Source organism: Lolium rigidum, chromosome 6 (genome assembly GCF_022539505.1).
Source record: "Lolium rigidum isolate FL_2022 chromosome 6, APGP_CSIRO_Lrig_0.1, whole genome shotgun sequence".
In the NCBI taxonomy this organism is placed as follows: Eukaryota; Viridiplantae; Streptophyta; class Magnoliopsida; order Poales; family Poaceae; genus Lolium; species Lolium rigidum.
The window spans coordinates 291,598,269-291,625,070 of NC_061513.1; the positions used below are offsets into that span (position 1 = coordinate 291,598,269).

General features: G+C 44.4%; 1 long non-coding RNA gene across 6 annotated transcripts; it reads left to right on the forward strand.

Annotated features, from left to right (window-relative positions):
* The first annotated feature begins 2,975 nt into the window (after positions 1–2,975).
* On the forward strand, positions 2,976–7,982 carry LOC124665799. Of its 6 annotated transcripts, none has more exons than XR_006990687.1 (7): positions 2,976–3,089; positions 3,168–3,339; positions 3,528–3,646; positions 3,733–3,914; positions 4,329–4,397; positions 4,519–4,690; positions 5,047–7,982. It is a non-coding gene; the product is annotated as an uncharacterized LOC124665799 (long non-coding RNA). The 6 variants fall into 6 exon arrangements; XR_006990689.1 differs by having other exon boundaries at positions 3,011–3,339; positions 5,047–7,651; positions 7,756–7,982; XR_006990690.1 differs by having other exon boundaries at positions 3,017–3,339; positions 5,047–5,434; positions 6,091–7,982.
* The last annotated feature ends 18,820 nt before the right edge of the window (positions 7,983–26,802 follow it).

Here is a 26,802-nt window from a genome sequence, read left to right on the forward strand (position 1 = left end):
CAATTTTATGCACTCTTGGTATGATGGAGTGTTCCATTTTCCAATACGCATGGTAAGTATTTACAACATGCGAATTTTTATAAGTGATACTTTTGATTTTTTTTATAATAAGTTTGTATAATCCATATGTAGGATGATATTGAAATGAGGAGGCAATTTGTGGTTCATATTTTGAAGTACGAGGGGAATGAGGCTCTAAACAATATCCCAGCCATGGAACGAAGCATTATAGATCGCATACTTAGATGGACTTTTATGAAAGAAGCATAATAGACGTTTTTTGCTTGGTTCATGTTTTCTAAGTATTTATGTAACTATTATAGTACATTTATTTAATTATGCATTTTATGTAACTATGTGTATGGATCATGTATTTCGAGACGCATTTAAATGGCTTTATAAGTATGGAACGTGCGTTGCACGTGCACGCTTACTAGTAGCCAACCAAAACAATAAAGACCGTTAATTACTCTACTATATCCCTAATTCCCTCTTCCGCTAAACTAAAACACAAATAAAATATGCCGGCGTTGGAGGATCGATGGAGACGTCGCAGATCGACCGCCGCGGAGATAGTCATCCTTGGAACATACCCCCAAGTTTTTTCGTCTTCGACGATTAGTATCCGGACGCGGCGAAGAGCGACGACCGCTAAGACTGCTTTTCCGCGACATCTACGTCAGCATCCAATCATCGCGCAACTCCGACGGTCTTCTCTCTCACCCCTATGCCCCGGCTCAACTCCGTCGGCCGCTGTTCAAACCTCCTCTGCCGCCGAGGTGTTCCACGGAATAAGTAGGTGAGTCTATTTTTATTTTACTTGTTTTTAAATTTCTCTCGCGGTCGATTTGGACATGCATGTGTTAATGATTATGAAAGAGGATACACATCGTCGCTGGTGTCTCCGTGCGGAATCTTAGTTGTGCCTATATTGATGGATCTGAAATTCGATGTGTTTGGATTTGAGCCAGATGATTTGTTACATTTATGAATTTTGTTTTGTATTAATAAACATAAACATTCCAGTTAACGGTTATTGTTTTTGTGTTAACATTTTATGTTAATTTGCCTTGAACGGGAACGAAGGCGCATATTTTTATTTCGATTAGGCGCGGGTGAATTGTTTTTTGTCGCCACGAAATTACCCCTGCATCCCTTTTCACCTTGTCCCGAAAAAACCGGGGGCAGTTAAAGCTACTATGGACGATCGACGTCCTTCCTTGGTATTCTCCGTCAATCAAATTCCCAAAATATGGGAAACACGGATTGATTGGCGCCCGGTAAATTTAAGGAATGACTTTATGTGTCTCTTGATGAGGAGAGATTTTCTCGCAACAAGAAACCACGATCGATTTTACGTACCGAGAGATTTTACGGATGGGGAGCACGTACATCTGCAGCAAGATTGGAAAGTAGTACGTAGTCATTTTCGCTACAACCTCTCCTTAATCTAAGAGTATCTCCAGCCGCGTCCCTCAAACCGTCTCCCAAACCGCGCCAGATCGAGCGTTTGGGGGACGTGTTTTGTTCGTGCCGCGTTTGGGGACGTCGCTCCCCAGCCGCGTCCCCCAAACGCCGCCCCCAAACATTAAAAGTATTTTTTTTTGGCTAGAAAGAAACTATTTAATAATATTCAAATCGGTTGAACATAAACAAATTATATATAAAACTTCGAAAAAATATAATTAAATACATATAAACTATCTACTTCTTCTTCGCTGATGGCCCCGCCTCGTCGTCGTCATCGCGGTGGCGCTTCCTGCTCATCACCTCTTCCGAAGAGGCGGTGTCGGCGCTCGACGCGTCGTCGTCGCCGGTGCTCGTCGGCTGCGCCTTGGCCTTGGCCTTGGCCTTGGCGGCCTTGGCCTTGGCGGCCTTCGCCTTGGAAGCCTTCGCCTTGGCCGCCTTCGCCTTCGCACGGGCCACCGCCGCCGCCGCGGCCTCGCTCTCTTCTTCCTCCTCCTCCCGGCCCGGCCATTCCTCCTCGCCGTCAACCGGCGGCGGGGAATCGTCGCCGCCGCTCGGCGTCCCGGCTTTGTCCCACCAATGGCGCCAGCCAGCAGGCTTTCCTCGCCGGAGGTGTCGGACGGGAGCCGGGAGATGTAGCTCATCGTCGCCGGAGGTGTCGGATGGAGGCTTGGATGAATGACGGCGTACGTACGGGTCTTATTGAGCGCGGATGAACGGCGGCGCAGAAGTCGAAGAGAGCAGCGGTTGCTCTTCCGAGGAGTCGGCGCTCCATTCCGGCGGGGTTGGCGCGTCGTCGACGCGGTTGCCAATGCGACGGTTCCGCTTCCGTCAACTGCACCGTCGCTACGTATGTGGCGGTTGAGCGTCCGAGCCGGCCGACGGGTCGGCCCGCGCCTCCTCGCCTCTCATTTCGTTGTGTCCGGCGTGCCCCGTGCGTCCCCGTGGGACGGGGACGGGCTCGGGATGCCGGACACCGTATCGGGGCGCACCGGACAAAAAAGGGCTTTGGGGCGCGCGGCTGGGAACGTTTTTTTGTCCGGCGCGCCCCAAATCCCTTTGGGGGACGGTTTGGGGGACGCGACTGGAGATGCTCTAATCGTGGTGTAAGATTGGAAAGCTGTAATTTGGCTGCAGCGGAGAAGGAATATTGCTTTGCGAGAGAAGGAGAGTAAAGTTAAGGAACAAATCACGGGAAATATTTGGTGTCAAATTTCCGAAGATTACTTATTGAGCTGACTTGAGTTGGTTGCAAGTGTATTTGCGTGACCCATTTTCTCTCCCAACACCACAGCCTCGCCGCAGCCTACCCAACCTCCGGCGGGCCTATCCCCTCCGGCCGACCAAGTCCTTCGCGCATTCAATCGCGCCTCCGCGCTGAACCATTGCCGATCGCCGTCGATGCGGCCCGTCCCGGCTCCGGCGACCACCCTCCCGGCGAGACCTCGCAGCGGCTGGAGCTGCGGCGCCGCCGTCCCGCCGCAGACCGCCCCATCCCCGGCTTGACGCCCGCACCCGTGGGCGACCAACCAACAGCCGATGCTGAATCCATCCGGCGCTGCATCAGGGTGGAGCGAGACCCTTCTCCACGGCGACCACGCTCGTTGACCTCACCCGCCACGGTAACCTCCGGACCCCGTCCCCTCTCCGCGTCCACACCCCGATTAATTTCGTCATCCCCCTACCCCTGCCCCGTGCAGGTAAGCAGAAGCAGATCAAGGACGGCCTACCCCAGCTCCTCCCGCCGCAAGGCCAAGGAGAGGCCGGCGGGCGTTCGGAGATGGCCGACGACCACGCAGAAGGGCTCGTCCACTCCGACCTCGACGGCCAAGGAGGAGCTCGTCCGGTCAGATGACGCCCACCAATTTAAAGGTCCCTTCTTTGCCCCCTGTTCCGTTCTAGTTTCCGTTCCCCATAATCGCTCCACCAGCTGCAAAGTAGCCCGCCTGCCCTCTCTATGTGCGTCTAGTGAAAGCCCCAGCAATTTCCATTTCGACCTTGCAGTATTTCTCGTTTTGCTGGATCACACCGAACGCCACTCTCACCCTGTGCATTCGCAGATGGGGTGGATATCCAACTGACCGAGGAGAGCCGTCGCGGCTCAGCAAACATGTGTTGTTATACATGCCGGTGGCGTCGTCGACGGCGTCGGCGCAGCCGCAGCCCCAATCGTTGTCAAGTTCGGTTTGCAGCCCATCTACTTAAATGTTCACACTGCACCTCGCTAGAATTACCCTATAATGATCATCTTCACATGTGTGATAGGAGCCTACCGAGGCTGAGAAGAAAGAGATGGCGCCAAGGTGGCTCTTGGCGACTTCTGGTGACCTTGATCGGCGGGAGGGGCGCATAAGCTTGCAGGGATGAAGGCTTGGAGGCACGATGGGAGACCTGCAGGTCTAGCTGCTCTGTCCCAAGTTTCACCACGGCGAGCTCGGCACATAAAGGTAGATTTTTTTTCGTGAGCAATAGACCTCCCGTACATTGCTCTGTCAATTGAAAGATGCATTCATGCTTGAAGTTTGTAACGAATCCTAGAGTGAGATTCATGGACATATCCAGTTCTACCTAGATGAGCATTTGTTAGTGCTACTGCTCATCCTTTTATTGTAGCATGGTGTTGATGTTAATTCCAAGTTAAAAATTGTAAGCTTTATATTAGTTTCAAGTGGGGGGAAATATGAGTTTAGAATTGGGTACTGGGGAACTTTATTTGATATCAGGTTCACGCTTTTGTATGTAAGCCACTATTTTTTCAGTAAATAATTTATGATCTGCATGTGGTATCTTGCTATCATGCTCATTACAGTCGCTTGACCATGCATATCTTTTGCTAACACTTGTTTTTTTTTTTTCTGAAGATCGATGGTTTCAAGCAGATAGACGGTGGTGGTTATTGTTGCAACAAATAGAAAAGAAGACTTTATCAGGTGTGTAGTTTTGATGTATCCCCTTCTCTGTTCTTTAAACAGTCCCAGTTAATTTCTACAGTGTAGTTTGTTACTGAAGTTCACATATAACAATAACTTGTATATTTTCGACCTGATACAGTGCACCCCATGCCCATGATGATTCGTTGCTGCTGCTGCACCACGCATCCAAGAGGTTCAGGTTAGCGCGAAAGAAAGGAAGACAAAATAGAAATAAGAAAGATACAACAGAGGATGGGGATTTTGCGAACCTTCCTCGAGCTCGCCATCAATTCATGTCTCGTGCTGCCATGGTAACCTTATAGTTAGTCCCTTTATTATAGATTGTTAGATGTGTTGGTAGAATTTACCCGATTGGTTTAGCTTTCCGGTAGTATATTATTTGACCGATTCTGGTGAATGGTTTGGAAAGGGGAGCAAAAACAGTATAGTTGAACATGCAGTTTTCTGTATAGAGGAAGTTGAGTTTTTTTTTCTCTATTTAGAAAAGGAACCATTCAGGTCATTGTTTACAATTTCGAGTCCATAGTAAGATCGTGGTTTAGGAAGAAAAGGGAACATGTTTATCATCATCAGAGCAAATTATTTAACCTGTTATACATTACCATGTGCCAACTCACTTAAAGTTATTGTAACCCCTGCCTCGTAGGTCAGTCACCGTAGCAACAATGCTTGGAGAGCTTCATGAGTTGAAAAAGTCACCACTCTTTGTATGTGGAGCTGTCCTCCGAGGAGCTGGATGCAGAGTGAATGATCTTCTTGATCTCGACATGTAGAAGAAGGTGATTATGTTTTTCCTGTAGTTTATTTTGGTTGCACAAAATGCCTTCGATTGTGCTTGCTAGTAAAAAATTCCTTTCAGGTCATTGCAACCATGAATAAATGGTTTTAATTGCCTTTAAGGTTGTTGCCTTTAACCAGGAATGTATCAAGAGCAAGCGTGTAATTGCATTGGATGCGGTATAATGTTGAATTGCATCTAACTGACATTTGCATTTTTACATATCTGCCCATGATTTCTCAAAGCACACCAACAGGTTTGATCTTTAAGTCTATATACAAATTTATTGTCCAAGTTCACGACGTGAGTGACAAGGATGCATCACATGTAGTTTATTCATGGTTTCCTTAATGAGCTATTTCACAAGAGCTTATGGTTAGATTAATAAGGCCTTCTCAAAAATGTATATTTTCTGAGTGAGTCTCTTTGCCTTATGTGATATATTTGATGGTTCGGATACTGTTGAATCTCAAAACTGAATCTCAAAACAGAGGAGGTCAGAACCGAGTGATTTGCTCATATCTTTTATAGTACTTAATTGGAATTATGGTTAACTATCAACAAAGAAACGGGTTTCCCTTGTTATGTAATATTTGTGAACCCAAACTTAGATTGTGGTTAGTTTGTATGTTTTGTGTTCTCTGATCTTTATTCCTCTGGTCTGTGATCCTGTAACTTAGATTGTTGGATCTAGAGCTTCTTAATCGAATAGATGCTCTATATTCATGTGCTCACTGATCTAGTAACTTAGATTGTTTGGTCTTATTCCTGTGTTCTCTGATCCTGTAACTTAGATTGTTGGACCTGGAGCTTCTTAAACTTAAATTTTACATAGTTGTTATCTGAATAAAGTATATGCCATTTGCTTATTTTATCTCAAGACTTACTGCACATTTTGGGCTTCTTTCCCAGTGCTGTTTTACCAAGCAAGTGTTTAAGGTGAAGAAGCAAATCTTGGCAAGCCTAGCTCTGAAGATAAATGTCAATGTCGGTGTTCAAGCTAAACTTGCCACTTCTTGTTGTGCTTTGTGCGTTTCTTGGGTCGTCGAGTCTAACATTCGGTCGTATGAGGAAGTATGTTTCGTCTCGACTCTTTGGTTTCCATGGTTAGCGGTTTACCAGATCAGGGAATGCTGAAACTCACAGGCGCATGTGCGTGTTGTGCACCTATATTAAACCCTAATAATATTTCAGTCCATTTTTAGTGGGCTTTTGGAACGCCTGACTATTTATATGTTTCTCTAGTTTACCTTGCATAGAAAATCAAAGGAGGTGAAAACGTAGAGGTACATGCTTTTCACACCTTCCCTTATTTCCAGCCCAGTTGTTAGTGTATTTAGGAATGGTTCAGTTGCTTGGTTTAATGGATAACTAGGATTCTTCAGAACGATCACAAAATAGTGTCTAATTTTTACTAGATTGAGATTCATTGAGGCCATCATCATTTTGACTTGTTCATTTCACATCGGTTCTGTTATATAATAAAACGGTGACCATTTTAGTTTGAAGCGTCATTTGCAGGCCTAGGAGAAGTTTTCTTCATGCCAGCACTTACTTGCTAGATTATTTCAATAAGACCAGATGTATGTGGTTTTGGAAGTAAGCTACTTAGGCACATGCTCTTTCTATAGAGGTAATTATGGTGCCTGTTCTTAGTGGAATTGTTTTAGGTAATTTTGTACCAGGTGTGGCCTCTGAAAATCCAATGATTTCGTTAGGCCTTAGTTTCTACGATGTTTCACATAAGAAGCTACCTGTACTTCTTGGTTTGTTTTGCAGCAGCATGAATAAAAGGCTTCGGCCTGCTATATTGTTTGTACACTAGTTGTAGGTTTACTAGATGGTTGAGTTGCAGTGATGATCTTTGATTTGGCCCCTAGATTAGGATATCACTCCCGTTGCAGCTTCAGAAGTGATCACTCAACCACTCATTGTTTCACTGTTATAGGAATAATTTTTGGTAATGTACTGAATCAGAAGTAATAATATGATTTTTATTGTATTATGGGCCCGTGCTGGTGAGCTGGCCGCCTCAAAAAACTACATATCGTGTAAAGTTTTGGGAATATGTGCTTTGGGTTGGTACCCTTTTTTTTCGCACTTCCGCTCATTGTTTCTTAGATTCACTAACCCAAATGTGATGCATCAATGCGCAGATTTCGTTAGCCAACTTTGTATGGCAGAGAAAAACCAATATCTCAAAGAGCAAAAGTGGGCTACGTAGGGTCCATCTAGTTCTTATTCATTCTACATGTTTAGTGGCTGTTTCTTGTCACCCTGCCTTGCTGAGGCTCACATACATGAGTGGACCAGAGATGAACCATCCGTGGTGGCATGATCACCATTTTCAGTTTGTCTGTACTACTTAATGGCACAATTCATATCTAACTCTCGTGGGATGCATTTGCAGGGAGCTTCTTATATCCTTCAAAAGATCAACTAGTGAAAAGCCTCCACGCATATTGTTCTATAGGTATGCATACTACCATGCCGAATCTTGCACGGATGCTCTGACAAGAGTTTGAGTGAGAGAATATCTTGTGGTATGCTTGAGCATTTGAGCTGTCCTTTTCGCAGAAACTGTGTGAGTGAGGGCCAGTTGTACCAAGTTAAGTTCTACTGCTGTCCGTGGTGTATGTGCTATGTTACCGTTCCGGTCCCTTGTGACATCCATTTTTGTAATTGCTCCATAGACCTGGAGTGTTAAAAGTGCCACGTCTATCTTAGTTGCTTATTTGTGTTTCCACTTGTGGATGTCAGTATGAGCTGCTGTGATATATATGAAAAAAATTTACTGTTGATTATTTCACTTGTGACCTGAATGTCCGAAAAAGCAAGATGGTCATGGCAAAATTTCTACTTATGTTTGTATAGTTTGTTGTTGCAAAGTAAAAGGATCAAGGAATGATGGTTTGGAGCTGAGCTAATCTTGCCTGATCGATGTACTACCAGCAGTGAACGTGACTGATCGTTTTTTTGCTCTTTAAGAGAATTACTCAACTTGACTTAATTTTATTATCTTGAGGCCATTGTAAACAGTTCCAGCAAGAAATATGTCTAACGTAAGCTAGTTTGGTAATTCACTTAAACCTGCACATGCATGTCACGTTTTGAAAAATGAAGCTAAGGATCAGTGTGAGCTAGCTTCCAACCGAATTGGCCGCCATCTAAACCGTGCAGTTTATTTTCCCCAGCTATTTTTTATTAGTGATGGGATTCACCTATGCATGCCGCTTTCCTCTGGAACATGGGCCTCCCTACATCATTGGCCTACCGCTGTTTATTCCCATTGCTACCTACGATAAAAACACTTCTTAATTTTCTCGTATTTCTCAACCAATTAGCGATCGCCTTGGATCCGGAATTTCTTCTAGTGCGCCGATTAATCTACACCGGAGCTTGTTTCTATTTCTCAAAGCTTGTCCGTTACCTCTAGATGTTTATCTCAACTAATTATAATTAATGCGTACGTAGCGAACAACAATTTGTGGCTGAAAAGAAGAGAAAGATTCAAATAGGTATCTAGAACTATAGGGAGACGATGCTAAAATGAGAAACGAGCTAGCAACTACTTGTTCCATTCTGTTAATTAAGATGCAACTTTTTTCTAGCTTTTTGCCAGAAAGGAAGGCACGGGGTAAGTTTGTTGCTATTCTTCTGATTCTAACCCTCCGGCACTGCTCGTTTTTTCTTGTAATAGCGTGTCGTAATTAATTCTGATGGATGGAATTCTCTCTCAGATTGGACATCCAAGAAAATGGGAGAGAATTGATTCGAGGGAAAGAGCGAGTAATTAGGAGTAGTTTTGGAAGGAGAATTAGGAGCGAGGAGTGTGGCTGAAAAGAAAGGAAAGATTTAAATAGGTATCCGAAACGATTAGCACCTACTGTTATTAAACTAAAAAATAAATAAACAAGTGTGGTTCTGGATTAACTATGCTGTAAAAACAACGGAGAAATTATAGGGGTCCTCGCTAAAAAACAGGTCTATCCATGCATAATAAATCAAGAAACAAGCGAGGAAATAGGAAATATGGTACTACGTCCCTTTCCCCTCGTATACTTACCTGAAAAATAGGCCTACCTATGAAGGAATGCCAAACATGAGTGTGGCATTTTGTAGCTCGAGCTAAATGTAGCCTTTTTTTCAAAAAATTAAAAATGGCATTTCATAGTTTCAAAAAAATTTGAACGAAAATTCTTGAGATAGATAATGTTGTACTCTACCACTCTGAAAAAAAAAGCAATACGAAAGACTGAGTATTTTGGGCTTTGCAAAAAATCACAAATCCGTGGATCTGAATAAGTGAACAGTACATATTTTGAAACCTCCAAAATTTATCAGAATTTATCATTTTTCTGTAGCCTTAAATATAATATATTTCATCGTGAGATTTTGCACAGTAGAGTACATCATTGCCTACATCAAGATTCTTTTTTCAAAAAAAAATTAAAACTTCAAAATGTTGAATTCGAATTTTGTAAAAAAGAAGAGAGCCATGTAGCTTGGGATACATTTGGACTTTCCGTGCCAAACATCATAACTGCCGCCCTTTTAGAAAGGCAAAGCAGCCGGGCAGTTATGCTGATTGATTACATGCCATGCATATACTCCAGGGGATTAAACATGCCGCCCCTATGATTAAATGTGGCATGCTACGGGTTAGCTCGACAAGCTCTGGCCCGTCAACACACAACTAGCAAGCGGGAACAGATTAGAGAAGGCGCTCACATTCTTCTCCCCTCCAGAACTTAAACACACAAATGGAGACCGGATATTTTCCTTCTTCCCGCCATGTTTTTTCCCTTCCTCGAAATTTGAATCGCTCCAAAAGCTTGCTTGTTGTATGGCGATTGCTAGTTTGCTACCATGCATATATGCGACTCGGCCCGGAGCTAGCATTTGAAGCATTGGCTCCAGTTTATATTTGTATTCATATACATGGTGGTATTGGTTAACTAAAGGCAACAACCATCCCCAAGCACGAATGATCTTGTGACATTATTTTGTGGGTGTGATTTTGTGAGAGAAGTTTGTTTTGTGATTTCCGATCTTGTGATGATCACTAGAACAATATCGGCATATACGATTGGTGCAGTTTATTTTGTCGCTGTGACTTGCAGCAAGGCAGCCTGGAGCATCACTAGTAGAATGAATTTAGCTGTAACCTGTATGCTTGGCGATCTAGTGCAACATGCATCTCACGCCCCATCGTAGGCTTGCCTCCACTGCGCCCTCGGCGCGGGTGCATCTACGGCCCTGGCATTGCGCTTGTATCATCGTTAGCCAATGCTTCTAGGGATGCTCCAGTGTCCTAGTTGGTTGCTGCTTAGGTTAGCCAATGCTTCCAGGTGAAAACAAATGTAAACTCGAGCCAAAACTTCATCTACTAGGGATGCTCCAGTGCCCTAGTTGGATGTTGCTTCAGGCGTGGGGACCGAATATTTTCCGTCTTCCCGCCATTTTCTTTCCCTCCCTCGAAATTTGAATCGCCTCCAAAAGCTCTATATATACTAAGGGAGGTTGAGCCAACGCGTGCGTCGTGTGTGACGACTTAGACTTTGACTCTTTACTCGTCGAGGAGAGGAGAGAGGGCACTCTGCTGTTCACCCGGCCTCCCGGTTTCATCGTCGTCGCGGCGGCCCGGTAATTCTTGGATTATTCCTTTCGATTTGGTTGAGGAATCCGGCCATATCCATCCATGTAGCGCGCCACGACCGAGCGCATCTTCGACCGTGTCACCGCCGTCTGCTCAGGTTCGTTTCCTGCAGGTTCGCCGAAAAGGGATCCAGTGCTGCGCGCGCGCGGCGGCGAGTCACCGGCATGCATGGATGGATCATCGGCCGAGGTTCTGCTGCAGCGGCGGATGGGGCCGGCCGGAGAACCGTGGTCAGTTTTGTTTTGGATTCCCGTACGTAGCTGATGCTAGGCATGCAGGGGCGGGCGTATCCTTGTACCGTGTAACCTTAGTACGCACGTATAGGTACGTACTGTAGTGATCTGTCGAAGTTGCCCCTCTGACCCGTTTCCAGTTTGCTGAAAAGAAAGGAGACGAGTAGGCACCCGCATGGTATTAGCTCCTCTATTCACGCTGAAATAACTGCAATCAATCTCCTCTAAAACAGGTGCATAATTGGTTATATGCGGTGCACGCATTAGATGGAAGTTACGAAGGAGTCAGGTACGGCTATATTAAGGAAGAAAGAGAAATAAAAGGGAGAAGTAACCAGGGGTAAACATGAAAGTTAATCAGCATGTGCGGCTGTTCTTAATCGTAGCGTCAAACTTTTTACGCCTCAAGCATAGAGACACAGGGTTACCCTGAAAATAGGCCAAACATCATAACTGCCGCCCGCAAATTAAATAGCATAATTGATACAGTTAGCAAAGAGAAGAGCCAAGAAAATTTCACCTATAGTAGTGTGCGTCCTCGCCGGATAGTTGAGCATGATATAGTCGTGAGATTGAGTCAAATGCATGCACATGCAGGTTGAATGGGTCACCGAGGGGCAAATTCATTTCCGGTCTACAAGAAAAGGAAAGTTTGAGGGGCAAATTCATTTTCTGAGGCGCCCACCATTTCTCCCCAAAATTTCGAACATATGTGTCTTCACCTCCCTCTAGAGCAAAAAAAAAAAAAAAAAAAAACCACGCTGCAGACCGAAATCTTTTCCCTCCATGCTCATTCCCTCCCTCGAAATTCGAATCTCTCCAAAAGCTCTATATATAACAAGGGAGGTTTAGCCAACGCGTGCGTCGTGTGTGACGACTTAGACTTTGACTCTTTACTCGTCGAGGAGAGGAGAGGAGAGGAGAGGAGAGGAGAGGAGAGGAGAGCGGGCGCTCTGCCGTTCACTCCATCACCCGGCCTTCCGCTTTCATCGTCGTCCAGATCGCGGAGCCCTGGTAATTCTCGGAGATTTTCTTTCAATTTGTTTGATGAATCCGGCGACACGGTGGGGTCGGAAAACTGCGCGCGGTGAGTCGTTTCCTCTCTTTTTTCCCTTTTTTTTTTCCTTTGGACATTCCCGTGGCTGGCACACGCGCGCGCAGGGGCGAGGTCGTAGTATTGATCCTTGTACCATGCACCTTACACGTAGTACGCACGTACGTACGTATACGTATTTAGCAGAGAGTGATCCCGATCGATCGATCGATCGATCGATCTGGTAGCAAGCCAGCGTAGAAGAAAAGATGTACTACTACTAGGGGTACGTACGTATAGGGGTAGGGACATGTTTGGGAAAGAGCCAGCCGATTGCGTTGTTTTGGTGCATGCCCAGAATTAGGGAGTAGTAATTAGGATGGATGGATTCCTTCATTCATTAGCATGGGCATAATAACAATGAAGCAGGTTGGGCGTGGCGCAGAGAGAAAAAGAGAGATGGCGAGCGAGCGAGGGAGCATGCATGGCGATCCGCGGTCCCCAACTCACGAACGAGCTAGGGAGCGACTTTTCAGACCTAGCTAGCGATCCATCTCGCTCGGCACACCCGGGGACCACATCCGCGGAGTTGTGCTTGAGATCCGCGGCGCGTGATTTAGTCAGCGCGTACGGCTCTTCACGCACTCAGGCGAGTAGACGAGTTGCCGACGCGATTCGCTCCTTGCCTGCTTTTGGAGGAGAGAAACAAGTATCGACTGTTTGTTGCTGTGTTTCTGGCCCTTTGTACTGCATTATATAACGCCGGCATAATACAACACCTAGACTTGGTCTCCGTCTCCTTACTGGAAACGAATTTCAGCTGGGTTCGAATCGGGGAGCAGTCCAGGCTTGCTAATCGACTCGAACACGGAAACATGGATCCTGTACGTAGTACGGCGGATTACGTACCGTATGCGTTCGTGTCGAACGAAGAAGTTGTGGTCGCGCGTCGCTTGCCTCCTCCTGGCCAGCGCGGGATGCCAATGCTGGCCGGCATCAGCTTCCATCTTCTCTCTTTTCCTTTCCGGAGGCTCGGAGATCTGCCGTTTCCAGACACGAGACATACATGTCGCCTGTTGTAACACTCCTTCCAGGTAACCACTCTTCTTCATGCTCAAGCCCATAAGCCAACATATATACGATCGATGTTAATTGCGTAGTACCAAAGGTAAACTGTCTGCAACATGATCAGCATGCAAGTACGTGAACTATCCTATTTCGAGCTTATATTTGGACCTGCATGGGTGATCATTTGTGTTTTTGTTAACTAGCCATACGGCAATTTCTCACAATCATTTGAATGCACTAATTGAGATTTTTGCTAACTAGTACTGGAGAACAACACAGCTTATGCGTCCACTGTATTGATGCCATAGGCACTCGTTACTGACTAAAGTTGAGATGCTACTTTTCTGTATTCAGACCATGAAGGTAAGAGAACTCTTTTTTTTTCTGGCGTGATCTGGCATGCATCTAGAATTCTAGATAATGTTGTTTGTTACTGAATGAATGCAGTACTTGTGCCTGCCAATTGCTTCACTCAAACGGTTCTCCCTAGTATTTCTGTAAATATTCAGAACATCGCCCTCTAGCACGACTAGTAACTCAAGCACCATCTAGTGAACTAGTTTAGTTTTGTGTTTACCACATTTACAATGCTCCCAACAAGGCAAAGTACCATTGTTGCTTTTATGTGTTATTTTTTAAAGAATTTTATTTATTTGTGAGCCAACACGACTCCTGCCCTTTCATGAAGAAAAAAATGATTAGTGACTCGTGAGCCGGGCAGATAGGCCAGCCCAGCTTGACTCAGGGGCGTCGCATCGATCGAGCCAGGCCAGCTTCGGTCGGGAAAACCTATACACCGACCAGGTCGGTGGCTACCGGCCACCACACACCCCTGGTCGGGTTTGGGCCAGGCCCAGTTCGCTGTCTTTTTTCGGTTTTCTGTTTCTTTTTTCGTTTTTTTTTTCTTTTTTCTTTTCTCTTTCTTTCTTATTTTGTTTTTCTTTCTTCTTTTTGTTCAAATCTGAAAAAAATTCAAATTTCAAAAATGTTCAAAGTCAAAAAGTGTGCAAATTCGAAAAAGTTCAAATTCGAAAATGTTCAAATTCGAAATTTTAGAAAATTCGAAAATCGTTTAATTTCAAAATTTGTTCAAATTCGAAAATCATTCAATTTCAAAATTTATTCAAATTTGAAAAATCGTTCAATTTTTAAAATTTGTTCAAATTTGAAAATCGTTCAATTCGAAATTTGTTCAAATTTGAAACTGTTCAGATTTAAAACAGAGAAAAAATGAGAATGGAAAAAAGAAAACAAACTTGGGCCGGCCCAACATACCTAGCTTGGGTGTGCGGTGGTCCATCCGCACCGAATCCACAACGAACCGGCTCTCAGCGAATCGTGGGTCGGCCCAACAAAACCTCGGGGGTGGTCGGTGGCTCTTATACACCGATCGAGTCGGTGTAAAGCAGCTCCCGCTTCGGTCGTCGGTGACCTCCTACATGGGCCGGCCTTTGCCACCGCCCGCTCACGATCGCATGCATCCCGCATATCTATGTGACGGCCGGCCCAAGAAGTCGCGCAGCCATGTTGTTTGGTTCCATTTTCATTCTCCAATATTTTCAACGCGAAGCTTGAGAGTTCTGTTGCAGAAAGGTGATCCACTAATATTAACTTGGTTCACGTGGGAAACTACTCATGGTGAGGCGACATGTCAGCTCCTCTGTGTCGGTCACCGTTTCTCAGGTGTTGGATAATTAGACATAATTTTCATGATTAATTTTAAAATATTAAACATGACGACAACAACTCAACTACTAACATGTGAAACTTGAACATACTAGATGCATTAATCAACATGAATGGTAGCAGCGCAAATAGTAAAACATCCATCGCTAAACGGATCGAGATATGTCGCACGTACCGATCTGGTGGAGGTGGCGGTGGAGGTGTAGCAGATGAAGTCGCAGCAGTAACGTTGTTGATGACAACGTTGTTGACGACGGGTCGAAGTAGACGACGCTGAAGACGACGGTAGGCAGCACCGTCCGACTTAGACGAAAGAGGACCCGTGGTGAAGAGCTTGATCAATCGTGCAGAGCGCTTCCCAAAAAGCTAATTCGCCCTCTCCCGTACAGGATCGCAAAAAGCGAGCGGTTCCGGAGACCTGCTCTACCGTTCGCCGGTGCCCGGTGCACGCCGGCGGGTGGGATGGAGTATGCTACGTTGGCAGCGCAAGCAGAGAGAGGTGGAAAACCCTAACTCGTGTATCGGATGTGTTTCTGCGGTAGCCGGGCAAGAGATTATATAGGCTCAAGAAACCCTAGGCAACGTGGGCCACGTCCATGTCGCACGCACGTTTCGAGTCGGTTACATATAGCTCACGTTCCGGGAGCGACCCGAACCGACTAACTGCGACGCGTACATCTAGGACTCTGTTCGTTTTCCTGAAAAGCAAAAAGAAAGAAAAGTCCCTGCCCTAGGCTCAATCCACTCACCACGATCGCGGCGTGACGTGTCGAAACGAGACGAGCGAGGAGGAGCGCGCGTGTATCACTCCTCTTCTCACTCACTTACTAGTGGTGGGACAACCCAGCTTATAAGGTGGTCTAACTTTCTCCCAATTTTCCATGTGGGATTAAACTTCCCACCTCTCGCCACTCCGTAGTGAGCTGCCACCAACTTGAGCTCAAACTCACATGGGCTGCCACTATGTGGGCTTTGAGTTTTATAGGGAAATCTGAAATCTAATTTGGGAAACTTCATATGGGCCCAATATTTCAACAATCCCCCACCAAATCTCAAATACCATTTAGAGATTTACCAATACCCACTGCTTGTTTATATACCAGCGTTTCAGCAGAGGCTGTTAAGTTGAACTACCGTCTAGAACCTTAAGCTACATCCATTCACACTTGAACAATGGACTAAGCCTTGAATTGCAAGTTTTGTGTCACATGTTTCACTCAAAGACATAACCAGTACATGGCTGCCAGTAGCCTACCCCGCGGGAAGCATATGCGTCATACTTCGTGGTCTCTTCATGAGTTTACTAGAGATCACCCAAAGCTTGGGGTTTATTACCATCATCACCATTCATGGGACAGTCCAGCTGAGGGTCTTACGTCATCCTCCTTGTATTATGGCTCCCATGCTAGTGCCCTCGAAGGAACCTTGCACCTGTCGGCGTCCGTATCAAAATACTCAGTGCAAGGTATCCAAGTAGACACAAATGGTCCATCATCATTCATGGACCTATAAACCATACAACATGGGGGTGAAGGATTCAACATTTCTAATTGGACCAAGGTGTTATGACATGATCATGATTATATGAATGGAGTACAAGGGATCAAAATAGTGCACACCCAACTCCTCACTAGAGGAATTACAATGAGATGAAAGGGGATAATGATGATGATGCTGAGGCCTCCAAGATCCAAGCAAAGGTGGCGATGGATTCACTCAACGACTTACCCCTCTAGATTCCTTTCAGAGGTGGCGTTTCTGTGTTTCATGGCGGCTCTGTAACTCCAATATCTTATCTAATCGCACTGCAGGGTGCCACTGACTCATGGTTGGGTCATCCGGTACAGGCGGGGATGATTCGTGAAAGTCACTGTGATCATATCTTCGCGATTTTGTCATTTGGCTCGACCCCCAGGTCCATGCGCGTCGGGCCTACTGTTAACCGTGGCGCAGCTGCTGTCACGACACCCTACCATTTGTGCGCAAAATAGTGGTGTTGCGAGACACCGATGTTTTTAATAGTGATGTTTCACAAATGAAATACGCCGCTAATTACACGCCCTGGTAAACATATCTTTACTAGTGTGGACTTTTTACCGGTTTACACTATTTTGCGGTATCTGTCTGGGGCCTTTTTTGAGCAAAATGGCAAACCCGGTCATTCTATGTTTTTAGCAGTTTTGCTGAATATTGTAACGAACTCCTAGAATCAAATATATTTTTCTTCACATATCTAGATTTAAAAATATTTTTAGAACACTCACATATGGTAGGCTAATTTCCGCAAACGCGGTCATTCTACGGTTTGAGCAGTTTTGCTGAATATTGTAACGAACTCCTAGAATCAAATATATTTTTCTTCACATATCTGGATTTAAAAATATTTTCAGAACGCTCACATATGGTAGGCTAATTTCCGGGCATCAAGGGAAAAAATACCAAACGAGACGCCATACGAACTTGTAAAACTGCAGTAATTTCCGTTACAGCAAAGAAGCACAAGGAGGCGCGGGATAAGGAAATCCATTTTTCGCTGCGCGCTCGAACGGAAAGCAGGTGGAAAATAACGCCTATCTCCTATTGGTCTGTTCGCCCACCCCACGGATCGCTCGTAAATGGAGGATCCAACGGCATCCAGGGCAGGTCACGCGGATCGATCTCCCGCACCGGGTGCCTCTATCGCCCTGGAATATTATAAATATCCCCTCGTTCATAACCAGAATCACAGAACAAGTCGAGTCGATCTGGCGATGGGTGCTGGCCATGCTCCCCTCCCCGCCGGCCGCCGGGCTCACCGTCGTCGTGCACAGCCGACCGGCGCTCCATTCCGCTGCGGAAGAAGCCGCTGCCACGTGGATCGAGCAGCACCTCGCTAGCTAACAATTTAATAACATTCTTGTATTTTATTTTTGGATACAATTTATTAAAGTATTTTTCATCTTATTTTCAAAGTATTTTCATTTTATTTTACAATTCATTTTAGTATTAATATTTGAAACTATTTATCATTTTATTCTAAACATATGTAGAGTATGCATTTTTGTAACTATTTTTAAGATTAATCGCACTAAATTAGTTTTATTGAATTTTTCTTGAGATTTTACTCCCTGACACCAATTAATTTTATCCAAGGATGAGAGCTTTCAAGAACACGCGATACTTCTTTCTAATATGAGCAATTTTGGTTAGTGTGTTGTCATAATTGAAATCCAGTTTGATGTATTGTAGTGTCTCTCCTTTCCTATTATAATATAAGATTCGATACAAAATGCCCAACTCTAACAAACGATCTAATCGAGTTTTATAATTAAATTAGGAACGTATATCTTAAGTTATAAATGCTTGAATATTCTGGACTATGTGACTATGTAAGATATCAAAACAGGTTTTCCCAAGTTCAATTTGAGAATCACTAACACGGTTGTGAAAAACAAAATATGAAGCAAGTATGCTACAATTTACAAACCATTTTTCTTCGAGTGAAATAAATGCAATGTTCTGATTGCTGCCTCGTAGACATGTTAAATCAACAAGAACTAACTGTTTGTTTACTCTCGGTAAAAAAAAAACTCTCGGTGTACTATACATTATGATTCTTTATTAACATTCTAGAATTATTTCTATGTTGACATATAGAATTTCATGATCATATAGTGTGCTGTTTACGAGAGAGAAAATAGAAAAATCCATAAATCGTATATCAACATATATTTTGATGCCCATGTTAATTTGCAAACTTATAGAAATTAAACGGTCTAATATCAATAGTCGGTTTCTATACCGAAACATACATTCTCCTATGCCAATGCGAGAGCAAAATAACTAACACACGACCAAGTGTCCAAAGTATACTGGCCGGTTCAAAGTAAGGGTGCGGACAAACTACGTATTGTCCAAATGTCCGATGAGAAGAAACATAGATTTACCATACCTGACGTGATATTGTTGATGTAGTACTTGGGGAAGGCGCATGCACGGTACATCGGAATGACATTTGAATCCTTGGTAGATACCGGGCCAAGTGCCTGCAGAGCCGCATGTTTCATGTCAACAAAAAGTACCCACGTTGTGTGGTCTCCCTCGTCCAGCTTGGCCAGCATGTACCGTTGCCACTCACACTAAAGGTGGGGTTAAGGAAAAACATATTCTTCAGTTCCAGCTCTTGTTTCTTGTCATCCAACAACAGGTCAGGAAATAATTGAGCAGAGTATCATGGGTCAACCGAGATGTCAGCAACGTCAATTGTTCGGTGCTTGCGCCAGTCATCACAAGAGACCTTCCGGTGCCATGTGGTGGCCTTCCAAGCTTTGTCGTTGGCCCTGCAGTCAGGATCATCAAAGTCTATCTCAACAAACTTGATGAGATCGTCGTCGCAGAAGTACTCCGAGGCATAGTTCGGACAGAAGAAAGCATCTCCAAGGGCACCATTGTATATTTTTTTCTGAATAAGATTGGATGGAACAAAAACATGGAGTCAAAGCTATGATCTACTTTTACCTTGAACATTGGCATGGTTATAATAAGAACAAGCTCCAGGGGTTGCATCGGAGAACCTCCAACCAATACATCAATGGGTTTAGGTCAGGTCCCTTAAAAAACTGTCTCGTTTTAATTGTGCTTGCACATGAGGCTTAGACGCAAGAAGCATATAGATAAAATTTCAAACATTACTCGTTCTTCAGAGTAGCAAAATCAGGTTAATAGCAGCGGAAATTGGGCCATATCATTTGAATACTCGTTCCAGAACAATTTACATGTGGATCAACTGCTAGAATATCTTTTGTTAGCCAATATTTTTGCAGGTAATAGAGTAAGGATCCTGAATTTATTACATTCAAGACAGATGACAGAACACTTTCACAATGATGGCGACCAATGTGCAGCCGAAGAAATAGAGCAAAAACGGATGTTCCACCCGGTGATCCACAACACGTGGCTGCTTCTTCTTCCACCTCTTCTTCTGAACATAGTCATTGAAATTGGGCCCCCCTTGCTGCAATTTATCGGATTTATCCTTGTCATCTAGATTTCCCATGTCTGTTAAAAAAATTGTTTGCAAAGGTTTAGTTACACATAAAACATCGGAAAGACTTGCAAGCAGCCTTTTGAGGGAGTAATTTTTATCAAAGAGGGTCTCAGCAAGATGTCTAGAGACCTGCCCTTAGGATCATAACCCAAGCCACGAACAGATTATGGAACTATTAAGCCAAGGGACTAAAAAAGTAGGCCACTATTCTTCCAAATTTCATCAATGTGACATGTGATACACAAAGAAGCTAATCACAGACTATATAGTAGGTTTTCCAGAACATGGCCTTAGGCCTTAGCATCACTAGTTTGATATGGTAGCTAGGCACTACCGACGTAGCAGGTCATACATAAATAAATAACTAATAATAATAACAATGCATCAAACAAAAAATTGTTGGTAAATATATAGCTAATAATAACCTCTCGTCTCGGACAAGAATTAACTGTTTATTTATTCTCGGTGTACTACAAAATCTGATTTTTTATTAACATTCAAGCATTATGTCTATGTTAACACATATAATTTCATTGTCATATATTGTGTTATTTAGGAGAAAAAATGGGAAAATTTCCATAAATCATATATCAACATATATTTGATACCCCCGTTAATGTTTACACTTATATATCAGCTAAACAGTCCAATGCCAGCAGGTTGGTGTCAATACTGAAACATACATTCTCCTATGCAGATGCAATGACAGATAACTAACACACAACCAAGAGTTCTGAAGGATACTGGCCGGTTCAAAATAAGGGTGTGAATAGACTGCACATATGACATATGGAGTCCAAAGGATATATTGATGTTAAATCAGATGTCATGAGAAGAAGAAACATAGTTACCATACCTGATGTGATGTTGTTGATGTAGTACTTGGGGAAGGCGCGTGCATAGTACATCGGAATGGCATTTGAATCCTGGGTAGAAACCGGGACAAGTGCTTGCAGAGCCGCATGTTTCATGTCAACAGCAAGAACCCAGGCGGTGGCGTCTCCCTCATCCACCTTGGCCAGCATGTAAAGAAGATCGTCGTCGCCACACACACTGAGGGTGGGGTTAAGGTAAAACAGATTCTTCAGTTCGAGCTCTTGTTTCTTGTCATCCGACAACAGGTCAGGGAATAATAGAGCAGAGTATCTTGGGTCAACCGAGATGTCAGCAACGTCAATTGTTCTGACCTTGTGCCAATCATCCCAAGAAACCTTCCGGTGCCATGTGGTGGCCTTCCAAGCTTTGTCGTTGGCCCTGCAGTCAGGATCATCGAAGTCTATCTCAACAAACTTGATGAGACCGTCGTCGCAGCAGACGACATCGCAGAAGTACTCCGGGGCATAGTGAGGGTAGCCTTGCTTGTCAGTGATACAAACCTTCTCTGCGGCCTGCGGGTAGCGGGATGTATGTGATGATAGGTTGCTCGTCATCGAAGAGATTGGAAAGAAGAATAATTCCACGCATGAGATCAACCCAGCCCAGTGAGCTTGCTCCTACTGCGATCCGCTTGGAGCTGGCATGTCTGTCAAATAGTAGTCGATCAGAGTATCAGACTCCGACAAGCGCAGCAAAGCATCACTGCTTCTCCTCCATGCCTTGGTCTCCGGTGATGGAGGAAGGCCACGGCGTAGTGCCCGTCATCGCCGAGGGGCAGGATACCGAACTGCTGGTTTTCGAACGCTTCGACCGCGGGCTTTGGGTCCAGGAGGACGTGCAGCGACGGCTTGTTCTTCTTCTTCCCGGTGCGGTTTCCTCGGGCTGAGTAGACGAAGTGGTGGTCGGACCCGTCGAGGGTGACGCAGAGGAGCACTAACGCTCCCTCGGCGGCGATGATGAAGGGCGGCGGGTCAGAGAAGTCCTCTTCTTCGATGCCGGGGTAGTGGACAGTGAAGTGGGAGACATTCGGCGGGTCGGCGAGCCAGAAGGACACCGCGACGGCCTGGCCATCCCGCGTGCGGCAGGCTGCGGTGGTCGCGTTCTGGTCGGCCGAGATACGGGCCGTCTTGGTGAGCAGGACCCACTCGGGATAGCCGGAGCGCGCGGAGGTGGAGCCGGAGGCAGTGGAGGGGCGGACGGCGTCGGTGGAGAGCGCAGCCATGGATAAACTGGAATTACGGAGTACGTCGGAGACCACGTTGACGGCGGCGGCGGTGGTATGGATTTGCGGCGAGACGAGGATTGATTGCGGCGGGATATTTGCTCTGTTTTTCTTGTGGCGGGGTTGTGCGCGGGAGCGGGGGGCTTTTGTCTAGCAGACGAATCTGCCTCCGACTCGAGAAATAATCCAACGCGGAAGTCCAGCGCGGTGACGACCTGGACGAGGCGGTCACCGATCAAGTCCAGCGGCCAGTGCCAAGGAGATCTCCGACCATTGAGGATGGCAGGTCGTCTGACTCCGACCATGGACATGGAGGATGGCAGGTCGTCTGACTCCCCAGCTGAACGAGGTAAGTCCAGCGGCTTTCTCCCCAGCCTCCCCTTTCCTCCATCTAGGCGCGCACCCCCAAATAACACTAGTGCTGGACTAAAATTTTACTTACTTGTGTGTATGCTCCTGCTCCCATCCTGTCACACTTACCCCCTTGACGGTATGATTGCCGTCGTGAGGCTTGATCTGTTGCCTAAACTCAGGAACAATATCTAGACTGGTTTGATGCCCTCTCGTGCTGACCTCCTGTGTATATGTATCCTACCCTCTTCATGCTTAATTGGTTTAGTCCAGCCCACATACATCAGCCCCTCACTCGAGCGCGGCCCAGGAAGTATGCCGGGTGTTACACATCCATTGAGTTGTGAGCAAGGTTTAGTGCCTGGAGTCCTTTACTTGCAGGTGTGCGCTAGACCACCAGTTATTCGATGAAATGATTCCCTGGAATTAGGATTCTTAATTGCGACTTCAAGTACTGACAGGCTTCAGTGTTGATCGCGTCCTACAATCACAAAAGTTAGTCAAATGATCCATGCCATTTCCCTCTTCAGGTAATTCTTCTTGTGCCTCTGGTTCCTTGGCAATGGGGATAACTCTCTTCAGATAATTGCAGCCTATATACATGCTTCGAATTCTATTTATTTTATCCTTCTACTTTAACAACTATATTCAATGCCTACCCCAACTTAAAAAAGGGCAGTAGTTCATGAAGCTTGTACGCAGCCTTTTCTTGCAATTTTTGCGAGAGGCTGTTTCCAGGACTTGAACCCCTGACCTCCTGGTCACACCGCAGCAGCTCTTACCACTGCGCCAAGGCTCCCCTTCTTGCTTGGGAAAAAGGCTTTGATGTTGCTGTTTAATAATTGTATTCAACAATATAACAACAAATTATTTTTGATCAAGCTGTGCACATTACAAGTGAGGGAGAAAGAAGCATTCTCGGGCCTTGTGTTTTCTCTTTCCAAATTTATATGCGCCAGCATAGCCTGGGCCTATCATATTAAAAGTGACATTGATATTTGATTTTGGGTGTCCCTTCAATCACGATTCCTATATTTGCAGCTGTCATCATATCACCTTCTTATGAACCACGCTTATACCTGGTTAATTATGTGCATGTATGTGATGTATATATCCATGTAAATAAATTCTTGCGTGGGGGTGGGGTGGGGTCTGTTTCCGGGGGTGAGCTGTGGTGCTCGAGTCACTTATTAGGTCTGGTGAGCTACTTCCTGCATTACTGTTATATTTTTTGTGATTTTCCCTTGTTGAGTTCTTGCATGATATGTATGCCTCCTAGGAACACAAACAGCCCTTGCATATCAGCACATCTTCGCTCCTGTTTCGGGATGCTTAATTTTTTCCTTTTGCGTTGCAGTATTTATTTCTACCTCTTATTGTTCTGAACTTATATTATTTGAGACTTTTGGGATGATAAATATTGCTTTTTGCATTGCAGGATTGCTTTGCCCCTCTTCTTGTTCTGAGCTTATTTAGAATAACCTGCAGCAATCTTGACAATATTCACACTTGATCAGCCCAGAAGGTTCTATCATTTGGACATATTTTTTGGTGACTTACCTGTAAATTTTAAGCTTTCTGTTTATCAACCGTGTTATATTTGTTTGATCCCCAGAACTACATTAGTAGTTGAGAGGGATCCTTTCTATCATGAATGAGTTAAGTTCACAAAACTGAGGAATGAGTGGTGCTTCTGCACACCAGATAGTTAACAAATGTTGCACTTACATTACTGAGGTAGTTACTTAATAGTGTTTGCTTAATCTTTTATTCTCCTCTTCTGCAACTTCTAGGTGTGCCTAATTTCTCACATATAGAGCTAATTCTTAATGATTCTTCATTTTTGTATACACGGGTTCTGCCATACACTTTTCTACCGCAGATGGAAGCTGAATGTGCTGTCGCTGACTGCCCTGTCTGTTTATAAGCTGCAGTAGACTAGCAAAAGTGTCATGCAGATAACTAATTTGTTGTCCTTAGTCACTAGTCTTACTTCTTCATTTCACCACATCTAGATGATTCAGCCTTTGCTTTCAACAGGAGAAAAAAAATCCCAGCAGTCCGAACCAAGAATTTTCTTAGTGCTAGCATCCAAAACATAAAAATGTCATTTTTTCTCCTCTCTTTTGATGCACAGTTCAGTCATGAAAAGTCGACACTTGGAAGAAGAACAATATCGGTGGAAGCAGGTGTACCAATTATTTGTTTTCTGTAAAGTTCAGTTATGCTCGTTTCTGCTAGGAAAGCCTCTATACTGCTCTTATTTTTCTGTAAAAATAACCAAATACTTCAAAGGACTTCACTTGGTCAATGTTTCTGTAAAACAGGGGGTGTATTGTTTGCTTATGCCATCTGAACTGTTATTATCATCACCATGTATTATGTCAGAAGGTGGTATTGTGTTTCATGTCTGCAAGTTTTTCGTAAAGGTCTCTCACAGCTAGGTCTCCCTTTAGTGACTGGGTTAGAGATGAATGCTGCTGTAAAATAGTGTGCCTACCCCAATTTGCTTGGGAAAAAGACTTTTATGTTTGTTTGTTTGTTTGTTTTGTTGCTGGTAAGGCAAACCAAGAGGATGGAAAGTAGATTGCATTTTTTATCGGAATCTGATTATACTTTCGTCTTGGTTGCTGATTTTTACAATAACATTCCGAATTTATGCACATGGAGGCATATACTCATCAGCCTGTGGCACAGTACTATTTTAGGCTTCTATGGTTGTTCTATTTTTTCTTCTTTGAAGCTTTGTACTCCTAATTCCTAAAATTGTTTGTAGAATGTTTTTATTTCATGGTTCATTAACGACACTTTCCAAACTTTTGCAAGTTAATATTATTCTGTCGCGCTTATCCCCAGTTTTGTTTACCATTCCGTGGTGGTGATTCTAGTTAGCTGTTTACATATTGTTGTGCCTCCGCTAAATCCAACATAGATTACTTTTTTTTTTTACCTATTACCGCCATACAATTGATAGTTACCATCATTCTTACCTAACTGTCGGCACCGCAACCTCACTACCTATTACATTCCCACTTTTTATCTCACATAATGTCTGCGGTATATAATATTGACAGCATGAGGTTCTCGAACTGAGTGACATAACTTGTTTGCTATTTCTAAATGTGATGGTAAACTTGTGCTAGGTAGACAGAAAATTTAAAATTTTTCTTCATACTTAGGCTACTACTTTGATTAACGAACCGAACAGAACTTTATTGTCGTGTTGCAAAAAGAATACCAGACTTTCCTTGCTTTTTCGTTGAGAATTATTATTAATTGTTGCCCTTTGCTTCCTAAGAAATATAAGCTGCATGACAACATCATTTCTGCATCTTGGCATCGAAACGCAGCATGCAAAGTTCATCTAACCGTAGTCCTAGTCATCCATGCGTGTTATTTCCATGTAGTCCAATAAGATATTTTGCTTAGAGCTGCAGTATACTTAACCTACATTATCCATTTGTCCTGCAGTGTTACTGTTGCTCGTAGTAACATTAAGGAATGTGGGATCAATCACAATTAACACCCTAATGCGAGTTGTGTCAACTATGAGCTGTTCCTTGTTCAGAATTTAAATAGGAGAGTGCTAAAACCAGGCTAAAAAATCTTGTGTAGAGTATTTCTTTATTAGTTTGTTTGCTCTTCATATGACCTACGATACACTGCTTTTTTAGCTGACACATAAATTTATTGTTATGTAAGCTTCAAGGAGAATTCCATTCATATTTTCCAGTTTTGTGATGCATTGCATTGACATTGAAACAATGTTATATCTAAAACTAAATTTGGTACAGTGGTTTTTATTTATTTTGTTTTCAGTGCTTTGCAGGTTTCTGATGTGAAAGCTTTGTCCTGGTTTAGTTATCATGCTGGGACGACTTTGTTTAATAGAAGCAAGTGTGGTTTAACAGTAACCATGAACCAAAAAAATTACATCTAATAAATGTATTGCTCTACTTTATTTGTATTAGAAGTAATAATTCATTTACTGATCTTAATTTTGTACTTGTTCGATTCTTTCAGTATATTACAAATAGTGCAGTCGACACTGATGCCAAAGGAACTGACGCTGGAAGAAGCCTGCTGCTACAGAAAAACAGGGAAATCCAAGCCCGGTAGTAGTTCTCTAGCGGGGAAGCATCCTCGACAGCGAAAGAGGAACAAGGGGCGGGACTTGATAGGAGGAGCCGTGGTTCCAGGTCATCGCAGGTGGCTGTGTTCCGTTGGCTGGTTACTGATATGGCGTCGGCGTCCTCGGGCTCTGGAGGTGGAACCCTGGCATGGTGGCCTGGGCGTCACAGGTATCCGGAAAGATTCGATATTTGGCATCCTCAGGCCCTCACCGGCGCCGCCGTCCTCGGGCTCTGGAGCTCGTCCGCCGCCGGCCTCCTGCGCCTCGCTCACCGATGCTGGTGCTCCTCCTCGATGCGGTGATGATGCTGGTGCATGGTGCTCCTTCGGCTGTTCGCC